The sequence below is a fragment of the Podarcis filfolensis genome, assembly GCF_964270895.1.
Source record: "Podarcis filfolensis genome assembly, chromosome: 4".
Classification (NCBI taxonomy): domain Eukaryota; kingdom Metazoa; phylum Chordata; class Lepidosauria; order Squamata; family Lacertidae; genus Podarcis; species Podarcis filfolensis.
The window spans coordinates 87,301,691-87,314,075 of record NC_139607.1 but is presented as its reverse complement, the minus strand read 5'-3'; positions in this window follow the sequence as shown (position 1 = coordinate 87,314,075).

The following is a 12,385-nucleotide window of genomic DNA, read 5'->3' as shown; positions in this document are numbered from 1 at the left end:
CATAACAGTTTTCTTACTAAATGAAAAACAGCACGGAAGGGGAAATGAGAAAAGAAGGGAAGAAAAATTACAAAGAAAGAGAGACAGGAATGTTGGGAATAAATAAGCGAGCAAGGAAGGGTGGCTTGGGGAAAAAAGGGAGATGTCATTGGATACTATCCCTTCTCATACAGTGGTACCTCGGGTTAAGAACTTAATTTGTTCTGGAGGTCCGTTCTTAACCTGACACTGTTCTTAACCTGAGGCACCACTTTAGCTAATGGGGCCTCCCGCTGCCGCCGTACCGCCGGAGCACGATTTCTGTTCTCATCCTGAAGCAAAGTTCTTAACCCGAGGTACTACTTCCAGGTTACCGGAGTCTGTAACCTGAAGCGTCTGTAACCCGAGTTACCACTGTATTATTTTGGGGTGAGATTATTATGACTATGTATTTAATTTCTGTACCAGCCCTCATAGAAAGATCACAGGGCGGTTTACAATTTAAAAGCACAGAAACACAAACTGGGGTGCGTGTGTGTGTGTTAATGGATTTATCCTGCTTTCTTTTAACCCGGTAGCTTCAGTTACTAATCCTTTGTACAGCCTTTCTGCCTAAAATATATTTTTTGCCATTTGCAGCTGGGCTCTCATTTTTCCCTGCTAATGAACCTCAAGTTTCTGCCAAAGAGCATCGAGAGCCTGATTCTGCTGCTCTACCAACACTCTCCAATGTGCCTGTCTCCTCCGATTATCAGGAGAAGTCGAGGAAACTCACCCTTACCACTGGAGACACTGAAAATACTACATCTAATCCAACCATATCTGGTTGGAGTGTCAAGCATTTTACCAGATTCCAAGGTCATCGAACATGATCTGAAAGATGACTTTGAACAATTTCGTAAGAATAACAGGCACTATGTGAGATGTAGTAATGTTTTAAGCCTCCAGAAACAGTAAAACAACAACAACAATAACACTGTTTTATAGCTGCTGCTAAAGTGTCCCCCAGCATAAAAGAATTCGGAACTATTTTACAAAAATGAGGCATTCATAGTGCTGTACACGAGCTTATGTCTGACTTGCAAAATATTTGCAGTACATCTTACCAATGTTTTGCCCTTGCAGATGTTGTAAATGAGAAGTTTTGCAGGGTCTACACCTGGGTTGGGAAGTTCAGTGGGGCTTACTCCAAAGTGAGTGACTAGAGTTACACTTCTGATCTTTAAGATACTATTCTATGTTTCCATACCTATGAGCAACATCTTGGGAAGAAGAATTAGATTTGAAGAATTAGACTTGAAGAAGGAATGAGACTTGATTCCTCAGCATTCCAGCTCTACAATTCTATGATTCTAAGGAGGCAGCATAACAGTGCAATCCTATACTTCTCTACTCAGAAGTAAGCTCCATTAAGTTCAAGGATACGTACTCTCAGTTAAGTGGTTACTAGGATGGCAGCCAATGTCTTATCATCATCTGCTAAGTCGTCTCACTAACCCACCTTTGGCCCTGCTCTTCAGCTCCAGCTTTTGCTGTTTACAGCCTGTACCACCCCACCCCCTTATACTGTATTAAAAATTCCATCTCAGTAATTTTCAGACCTTGACAGCAAAAAAATAAATGGGAGGTGGGGGGGTGGAGAGAGAGAGAAGCTGCAGTATGAAAGATGGGTTTAAATAAGAGGCTGCTTCAATGACTAACTGTTGTTGAGCTGTAAACATTTAGCCCACTCAAGATGTTCCCGAAAAGACTTGCTCAGCATGATAACACAGGGCTGCGAGCCAAGGATGAGGTAATGTCATAATTACTTTAGCAACACGCTGGCTGAGCCAGAAGCGAAGCAAAACCCTGCGCTCTCTGCATGGGAAACTCTGGCTGGAGTTTGCAGGACTGCGGCTCCATTCCCCTTCTCCTTCGTTTGCAGCCGTGTGACAGACATACGCTGCAGGCAGTTATCTGAACCTTTGGGGCCAAAGTAGCCGCGGCGTTTCTCACACGTGCTTTGCCGTGGCGTAGGTTTTCCTTTGACGAAGCCGCAACAGAACCACGACACCCCCAGAACCAACTAGTTACAATGGGCACGGACCCAATCCAGCTCACTGCCTCCTCATACAGTGGTACCTCGGGTTACATACGCTTCAGGTTACATACGCTTCAGGTTACAGACTCCGCTAACCCAGAAATAGTGCTTCAGGTTAAGAACTTTGCTTCAGGTTAAGAACAGAAATCGTGCTCTGGCGGCGCGGCGGCAGCAGGAGGCCCCATTAGCTAAAGTGGTGCTTCAGGTTAAGAACAGTTTCAGGTTAAGAACAGACATCCGGAACGAATTACGGTAAGTACTTAACCTGAGGTACCACTGTATAGGCAATTTGTTAAAAGCATGGCTGGGAGGCCTGAAGCCTTGCAGGTATTGCTAGACTCCAACTCCCAAGCATGGCCAGTGGTCAAGGAAAAAGGGTGTTGTAGCCCAAAGCATCTGGTTTGCTAGTGGTCCCCCAGAACCAGTCAGCCTTCAAATTAAGACTTTTGCTTCACAATGATCAGACAGCTAAGCTGCTTGTCTTTCTTCTGACGTTTTTAAATTTTATTTTTAGGTTGTCCATTTCTTTATTATTCCTCTCAGGCAGGGGGGTTTCTTCTGCTATGATTTTTCTTTGCGATCCCAAAATCAACGGATAAGTTTTATATTTGCATAGATTCTTCAGAACACGAAGGAAAAGGCCCTGCATCTTAGTGCAACGTTACTCCTCTTATTTTAAGAAACAACCGTGCACGCGTGTGTTTAAAACGAACAAGTTAAGTGCAGTTGTTTGGTTGTTTATAACCAAAAGTCGCTGTGAGCAAATAGTCCTGTATACAGTTTGCAAAAACATGAAGCGGGGGCCCGGGTTGGTTGTTTCCTGTTTCTTTTCTTGACATTAATGTAGCACCTCTCCCGAGTCCACCCACGTCCCCAGGCAAAAAGAGAGTTTCAGCAGCATTCAGTGCGGAAAGAAACACTTCTCATGCAACTGTTTATTCTAACAGAATTGTGTATCTGGGTGGGTGGGGCTTGCACAGGTCCGGATGGGTGCCAGAACTGGCCTGGCTCCGCGCCTGAGATGTTAAGCAGAGGTAACCATGAAATATATTTTCTCCCAGGCCTCAGGACTGGGTCCGTTCTGCTCTGAACAAATTGGCACTGACTAGTATGCATCAAAAAAGTAGAAAGAAAATGGGGGGGGGAGCAGCTTGTTCCCTGCACCTCTCTCCTAGCCTAGATGAATAATGCAAATTATGTACATGCACATATGTACGTGTATATTGTATAAGACAAAGGTTAGGACTCTTTGTCAAGGGCTACGTTATGGGGTGGAGGGCATGGCAGTGCGGAAAGTAGGTCCACAGTCGAAAGCAGGAAGACACCAGGTTGTTAATACTAACTGTGGTGAATGTTAACCAGTTCCTAGTTTGGACAATGTGGGAAACTGCGGTTAAGGAAAAGCGGCAGAGAAAATTCAGGACGGTCTCAGCCGCACAAGAGCCTGGGTTGATGCTAGGGCTCCATCAGCGCTATCGATTAAAAGCAGCATTGTGCCAAATTTAAACAGTTTTGGCTTCCTCCGAAGAATCATGGGAAGTGTAGTTTGTCAAGAGAGCTGTTAGGAGGTACCTGTTCCCCTCACAGAGCCACCATTCCCAGAGTTCCCTGGAAAGAGGGAACAACTGAGAAACCGTTCCAAGAACTCTGCGAGGGAATTAGGGGCCTCCTAACGACTCTAAGCGCCCTGAACAAACTACGGTTCCCAGCATTCTTTGAGGTAAGCCCTAATGGTTTAAAGTGGTATGGTTGTGTGGTTTAGCAGTTAAGAATGTTGGACCAGGACTTGGGGAGACCAGGGTTCAAATCCTCACTCGGCCACGAAGCTTGGACCAGTCGCTGCCTCTCTCAGCCCAACCTACCTCACAGGGTTGTTGCTGGAATTATACAAGGAGCTGGGGGTGGGGGTGGGGAGAACCATGTATGCCACCTTGAGCTCCTTGGAGGAAAAAGTGAGAAATAAATGCAATGAATAAATGAATGAATAGATGAATGAATGAATGAATGAATGATAAATGCTGATTTGACTGTTTGGGGCCCTAATGTCTTTTGCCCCTGTGAACCATATATTGAAGGTTTGGCTTATATTTACTGTTAGGAGTACAGTGGTACCTCGGGTTAAATACGCTTCAGGTTACATACACTTCAGGTTACAGACTCCGCTAACCCAGAAATATTACCTCGGGTTAAGAACTTTGCTTCAGGATGAGAACAGAAATTGTGCAGCAGCGGCAGGAGGCCCCATTAGCTAAAGTGATGCTTCAGGTTAAGAACAGTTTCAGGTTAAGAACAGACCTCCAGAACGAATTAAGTTCTTAACCCGAGGTATCACTGTATCATAGAATTGTCAATCGTCTAGTCCAACCCCCTGCAATGCAGGAAAATGCAGCTGTCCCGCACGGGGATCAAACCTGCAACCTTGACGTTATCAGCACCACATGCTAACCAACCAAGCTAAGCTGCAATGGAGCCCTCAGGACTGTTTAAAGTGGTGTCGTGATATTTAAATGGATAGCGCAGACGGGGCCTAAGTTTGTTTACATGGCACACAGTCGCGGTTTAGTGTGACATCCAGATGTGGCCAAAGGGAGTTGGCGCTCGAAGGTTGGCTGCTGTGGGGGCCTCCTCTCCTCCTCCTCCTCATGACTCCCGGGATTCCAGTGCCATGCAGATGTTTATGAGGCAGGAGCGAAGGCCTGCGCCCACAACTCAAAGCTACGTGAGCCATTAGCTCCTTTCTGGAAAGGCGTGCCGTCCTCTTAATTGAAGTGCAGCCGTTTTCCAGGGGCTTGGTGTCCATTTAATGACAGCATTTACAGGGCGTGTTTGTTGTCCCTGCAAATATGGGAAGGTGCCTCAGCAAGTCAGGACACTACCAACTCATTGCACAATGCATTTTCCCGAAAAACAGCCATGGAAATAATATTCCCTGAGGTCATTTAGCTCCTCCTGGGGGGAAAACAAAACAAAACACAAACCTTTCCTTTTTTTTTATTCAGAAAGGCAAGAACTTTCCCTAAATATCCTTCTGTTAACTTCATCAAAACCGGCAGATTGAGGCTGGGGAGAAGAAGGGAAGGTTGGTCACCTGCCAGATAAATGTCTGCAGAGAAACATAATTAGAAAGCCCGCTTCATGGCTGTTCACGATCAGTCTAAAATAGGCAGCTTCCCGATGGTCTGTCTCTTGGTCACACCCTTGACGTCACACTCTACCCTAGCATGACGTGCAAAAGAAAGTGGTAGGAAAGCCTGCACCGCTCCCAAGCTACAGATGGGGGAATCCTGCGGCCAAATGTTCCTTCAGCGTTAAATCCAAAGCACAAGAAACTCCCTGCAAATAGAAAGGGGGGGAAAGGTACTAGGCCCCAGAACTTGGCCGGCTCTGTTGGTTTTCTGTTTGCGGGGAAGATATTAAACTCCAGGGAACATTCAAAAGACATCACGCTCCATCCACATTCTCAACGGCTGCCAGCCCATTTTGCCATCCTATTTTGCTGCATGCCTGTTGCCAGTTCCCATTTCTTGGGGCGGGGAACCAACAAATGGGATCACCTGTTTTTTTCAGCAGTGGCTGGGAGCCATTTTGATTTTCCACAACGCTCCAGAGTGCATAGCATTGCTCCTAACACTGTGTGGGAAATTAAAATGACCATGTTATGTACTGAGTTGAATAGGATCCAAAAGGCAGCAGTCTGATTGGTCCTAGAACAATAGGATTCAGAATGCAGCAGTCTGATTGGTACTAAAACAATAGGGTCCAGAATGCAGCAGTCTGACTGGTCCACAGGAGCCACCCAATCCAGCTCCAGGTGGAAGTGAATCCGCAACCTGATTGGCCTACAGGTGAATCCCGGAATTAGCCGATCACGTGAGGCCCATTGTGTAAATAATGTATATAAAGCAGACAGTCTGGGGGAACTTCCATTCCTCCTCACCACTATGAGCTGAATAAAGAGCATGAAATCCACTCTCGACTCCGAGTATATTTCAGGCCACCAGACCATATTTGTTTTCCACAGCACCCCTGAGATAGTGGCGCTCTTCAGAGTTCACCCTGCCTGATGTCATGCTTCTTCTTCACCCAGAATGCCTTGCCCTAAGGAAGACCCCCGTGGACCTCGGAGTGGGAAGGAGGAGACGCCTGCAGAAGCTTCTCCTTGCCTCTGCCGCCTGAGGCGATTCTCTCAGATTGCTGGCTCTGGTTGCCCTGGGCTGCCTTCTTTTGCCCTGAGATTGGCTGCATGTGAAAAATCTGGTGTGAAAAATAAACATAACACAGGACAGGGAAAGTTCTAGTTCTTACAAAACTAGCAAACCTGTTTCTAGGACGCAGAACAAGGTTGGGAGAGATGAAAGGAGTCATCCCCCCCCCCAAGTCCCACCTTTTTTATTTACTTAATCGTGTCTATATTATTTTAACCTGCAAAGGAATCCAAGCCGTTCACAGCAGAATCAAAGCTAAGCATAAAAGCAAGCCCTATTTTAAAAAATCACGCACGTCACAAATGCAGTTAACCCAAGTGTGACACCATTAAAATCCACTTAGGCTGCATTCCTAACCACATTTAAGTGGAAGTAAGCCCTATTGAATTCAGCAGGACTTACTTCTGAGTAGACATGGCTAGGATCAAACTGTTAATCTGGGAGTAAATCTAAGTTTGTCAGGAATAGATTTGCAGTTAATAGCTGCTCTTTGGAGCCCTGTTGGTGGAACAGAAATGAATGAGTAAAAATAAAACAAACTTCCTTAACTTTAAGGTGGCCTTTTCATTCATTTTGTTTTTCTTATAAAATAGCAGATATATATTTTGGGGACAAGTATTTACACAAGGCCCAGCCTATCTTTTTAAAGAGTAAACTATGAACTCCTTGGGACAGAACATATAAACTCCATTTCCTTTCATTGTCCAGTTCTAGAAACAGACAGACTTTGGAAAAGGTCTCCAGTGAAATTGTTTTCTTTTTGACATCTTCCTCCTGTGTTGGACTGCGGTGGGCCTCAGTCCAAGCTACCTTCTTCCATACTAGGCTGGGTCTCTGGGTTTCCGCCCCAAGACTGATGTTGGAGCATTTCAATAAGTAGCTTTCAGTCAAATACCCCCCAGTTAGGGATTCAGGTAGCAGACCCTCCAAGTGTCCCTATTTTCCAGGGACACATCCAGATTTACAGCTGTCCCAGTTTCTGATCTGATCCCAGAATGCCCCTCTTTTCCTTAGGGCATCCTTCCAACTCCACTTTCATTTCTAACTTGTAGCAGCACCCCTGAGAAAGGCTTTAACAGCCCTGAGATCCCAAAGCAAGCCTTGGTGAGCATTAGCCAAGCTTGCAATAAAACCCCATATGGAGCATGGATCTTTTTGTGCATGGCTCAAGGTTAGTAGATCTGCGCCGTTTTTTGCTTAGTTGTGGTCTTTGTAGACAGATTCAAGAAGAGATTATGTACCGTTGACTAAATTAGGCTTTTGGTCCACAGCACAGAAAATATGTTCTTTCGTTGTTGTAGGAAAAAGTAGCTATGTTCACCCAGCTGTAACTATGATTTGCAAAGGCTTCCTAAGAGCAACACTACTGGTTGTATTAATTAATTAATTAATTAATTAATTAATTAATTAAACATGAAAAAGTTTTTGCTGTGTTATGTTTTCAGAACTGCTGTGTCCTTTAAAATATTATTAGGGGCTGTAATATAATTGTGACAGCAGCCAGATTGAATGAATATCTATCTATCTATCTATCTATCTATCTATCTATCTATCTATCTATCTATCCACTTTTTCACCTGTGTAAAAATGTTGACTTGGGAAGCAGCCCTTATGTTTTTATTCATATAGTTATCATAAACTCTGCATTTAAGAAGCAATCCCTGAAGTTGAAAGTCCAATCCAATCAAAAAAGAATAAGCAGCTGATACAAAATTCTACATAGAGCATGAGACTCTATGTTGGATACAACCCCACAATGTCTATCAGTTTCATATATCTATGTGCATGCCTCCTCTGGTCGCATACAAAGTTCAGTAGAGTAGACGGGACGTGGGAGGCATTATAGGAATAAGGAAAGAGGTGAGCAGGCGAGCAGAAATAAATGCTCCCCTCCAGACTGGCCACTTATGCTTTGCCAAAAAGAGGAAAGACCTTCCTCCCTTTCCATCCCACCATGAAAGGGACAGATTTGCATGAAGTTTGCATATGCTGATTTATATGAAGTTTAAATTTAATAATTTAGAAATAGTTACTAGTTTAAAGAGAAATGCAATGCATCTCACCATTGTAGGGAAGATATGCTCATCAAGCAAGATATTCACAAAGCCTGGCCCCAAATGTTCCTGAATCCCAAGTGAAAATAAATAATTCAACCTAATTGTTGTCGCTGCCTCCTTTGGGCTCCTGTTGGCAGTAAATCCAGATTAACAGACCCTTGCTGCTGCCAGCAGAGGCTTTGAAGAATCCTTTGCTGCTACAAAGCTAATGAGCTTTATGAGCAGAGAACCACCTTCTAAAGTTCAGCAGAAGGTATGTTTGTGTGCTCTGATTAAGCGAGCGCGAGTGGGAGGCAATGCAGATGGCTGAGAATATGCTACTGGCGAAACACAGATGATGCTTTCACCAGAAACGATCTAACATTCTGCCTAATAGTGAATAGGTAGATACTGATGGCCATGGGTGCAAAGAAAAGTTATTCTCATGCCGGGCCAGACATCTGCACACCCAAACACCCTTGGTAGCTGCTGCAGTTTAAACCCCCTGGGACTCCCCACCCCAAAAGTTAGCAACTTGGAGCTACCATTTGAGTTCGCCACGGTGCACCGGAATGATGCATTGTCAAAGGCATTGTGGGAAATCTAAGATGGCAGCTTAGGCAAGCCTGCTGGAAGTGGCCTGTGAAGGGCAGGGCTCACCACTCTGCCTCACTCCCTTTGCCCTTGACAATCCTTTTTTGATCGAAACATTTAATTGATGATTCTTCTTTTTTAAATCTTCCAGGCGATGAACTCTGCTCCAGATCAGTCCACTCATGAGACGAAAAGAAGCTCTATGGCTTCCCAAAGGTTGGAAAGAATACTGCTGTTGATACGAGTTATAAACTTCTGAATTCTCCCTTTCAAGGCGAGAGGCGCATAATGGCCTTTTTGTGGGCAGAGATGGCGGAGGTTAGAGAGTCTGGTTTCAGTTCCTTTGGCTTGAACTTGGTTTTATCTTCCACATCTAGGTCAGAAGAGGAGCAACATTCATTTAAGTGAAGCTGAATTCTGAGTGGGCAGAAACTCCCAGCATTAACTGTTCTTATCTCAGCTGCAGCCGAGCCGAGGTGGAGGGGGCTGCCACTGGGCTGGGGAGGGAAAGAAGGGCTCCCATTTGCGGGTGCTGTGTGTGGGGCCTCTCCCCAGCTCAGGAGGCCCCATTCCCCACAATGGCAGAGTCTTCAGTTGGCTCCCTCTGCGAAGCTGAATGCTGCTGATTGGAGCTTTCACATGTCAAGCAGGCATATCAACGGGGTGAACCTCCTCCTGTGATACAGGCAGGAATTTGGGGGGATGGCTTAACGCAGTTTTCAACATTACGGACTATGAGTGGATGCAGGCTGTGGGTCCAAACAGAGTGACTTCGGAACAGCTCCTTGGGTGTGGGTACTTGTGAGATACTAGGGCATGGACAATGGCAGCAAAATTGCAGAGGACTCCCTTCGGAAGTATGAGTTACAATCAATGAAAGCCACAGAATTTTGCATCATGTACAAGGAATTTGATTACTTGGTAATCTGGAATATTTTTTCTTGAGTGACTTTTGGAAGAGAAGAAAGCCACTCAATCAATTCCTATGTCACGATCATACAGAGGAAAAATATTATTAGGTTGGATACAGACTAAGGGAGCTGTAGTTCCAATTAAAATCTAAGGACCATAAGACAAGTCACAACTAACTTCACCCCATTGATTTCAATGGGAACCAGGTTATTAGTTTGTGGGAGGTTGGGTGTCCCCCCCCATTTTTATGTTGTTGTTGTTGTTGTGAACTGCCCTATGGATGAAGGGCAGTATACAAATTTAATTAATAAAATAATAAAACTAACAGACTGCAATCCTATATCTGCTTACCTGGGAGTCAGCGTGTTTAGGATTGCTACTTTTGCCTGCAACCAAACCACTACAATTGCCACCTAACAGATTTGTGCTGCGTCTGGTCTGCGGCTATAAATTTAAAGGTAAACCTTGGAGTTGCTCTGCCCTACGCCTCAAATGTACAAAACTGACTTCCCCACAATTCGAGGCTTGGCACACTGAGCCCCTGGGTGATCATGCTGGGCAAAGCAAACCACTAATTTTTAGTCACCCATTTACAAAGTAGTTGTTCTCGTCCTTGAATCTTGCTTGGGACTTGTTGGCTAGAACATGGTAATTTTAGAGATTACATCCAAATGATGGTTTTTTTTGTGTGTGTGTGTGCTCTTCCAAACACAATACAAGGTGCGATGCTGAGATTCACAGTGCAATACTAGCTTCGACTCTGTGCCTCCTTTTCTCAAGCCATTTCTCTTTTATTGGTGACTGCCCAGTGACAATTTTGAACAGAAATCACTCCCGAGAACTTCCCCCCAGATTACCAGCCCTCCGTTTCAGAACTACATTCCCTTCGGAACCCCATCAAAAGTTCAGTCCCAACCCCAGGACAAATTCACAAAGGGACCAAACTTTAAACAGGAAAATGCACATGTGACGCCATCAGTTCACATATGTTTAAATGGCAATGTTTCTGTACAGTACACAGAGAAGCAATGGCAGCAAAGTGACCTCAATTGTTCATTGTTTATTGCAAGTAAACCTGGGCACTTAAAGAGATATGCACCATTCACAATTAAGCACGAGTGTCACATAAACTCTTGAATAAGCTGCCACTTGGCAGAGAGATCTCCTCATAGTTAAAGCACCACTGGTTCCTCACCAAGAGGCCACCTATCCACCCATTCTCCAGCTGCTACTATGTGGTACTACCTGAAAATGTTTCAAACAGCTTGGGTCTGGTTATGCCCTAGTAACACACACTTTTGGGTCAGAAGACACTTTACATAGGAATGCTTCTAATATTGTACGTGGGACTAAAGCAGCATCTGGTGGCCAACTGGGTAAAGGCAGTTATTTGTAAATAGTTGGTGGTGAATACTAAAAATTAGACACACCGTGTGAAACATCTGTGCCAATTTTTCTTACATCATCATACAGTACATTCATTCTAGAGCGTGCATAAACTAAGGCCGTACCGTATAATATTTCCATGGGTTTGTTTTTTCTAATTAAGAATTTCAGAACAATGTAGTAAAAACTGTATTTCGATGCGGGAAAGATTCACAAACGGGTTCAAGGCAAACATGAACAAGATTTCACATTTAACCCTTACTACTATTCATCACTCATCTGTAGGAAGTCAGTATTTTAGTGAAGTAATGCCTGTGCTTGGGACATGCGCCATTAACATTAGGCAGGTACCTTCATTATTCAGTTATTGGTGCTTGCTGAAAACTTTATTTTGACAAGCTTATTCAGACATAATTCAGGCATGTATACTTGTTTTAAAGGGACATGGGTGGCACTGTGGTCTAAACCGCAGAGCCTAGGGCTTGCCGATCAGAAGGTCGGCAGTTCGAATCCCTGCGACGGGGTGAGCTCCCATTGTTCAGTCCCAGCTCCTGCCAGCCTAGCAGTTTGAAAGCGCGTCAAAGTGCAAGTAGATAAATAGGTACCGCTCTGGCAGGAAGGTAAATGGCGTTTCCGTGCGCTGCTCTGGTTCGCCTGAAGCGGCTTAGTCATGCTGGCCACATGACCCGGAAGCTGTCTGTGGACAAACGCCGGCTCCCTCGGCCAGTAAAGTGAGATGAATGCCGCAATCCCAGGGTCGTCCGTGACTGGACTTAGCAGGCAGGGGTCCCTTTACCTTTATACTTGTTTTTGAATTCTGTTGCTCTGTATTTTACAGATAAGTTACTCTATTGTTTTATGTGGAGAAGTTTAAGGGAATGTTTTGGTTAAGTAGTTTACACAATTTCTTACAAGTACCGATGGGGCTTTCCCTTTCGTCTCATTGTAACAACTGACACAACTGACACAGAACACAGCCACGGACATACCTGAAGCCCTGCAGCGACTGGAGAAGCTCAGGCTTAACCCTCCACCAGAATGGCAACCATCACCCACCAAACGACAACCAAGGCAAAAATACAGCAAATGATTGGACAACAGTCAACAAGAGAAAGAAGAAACAACAGAAACAACATGACAAAGCAGACAGTCAAGTACGACTCACAGAACAGCCCCGCAGAACACGCAACACA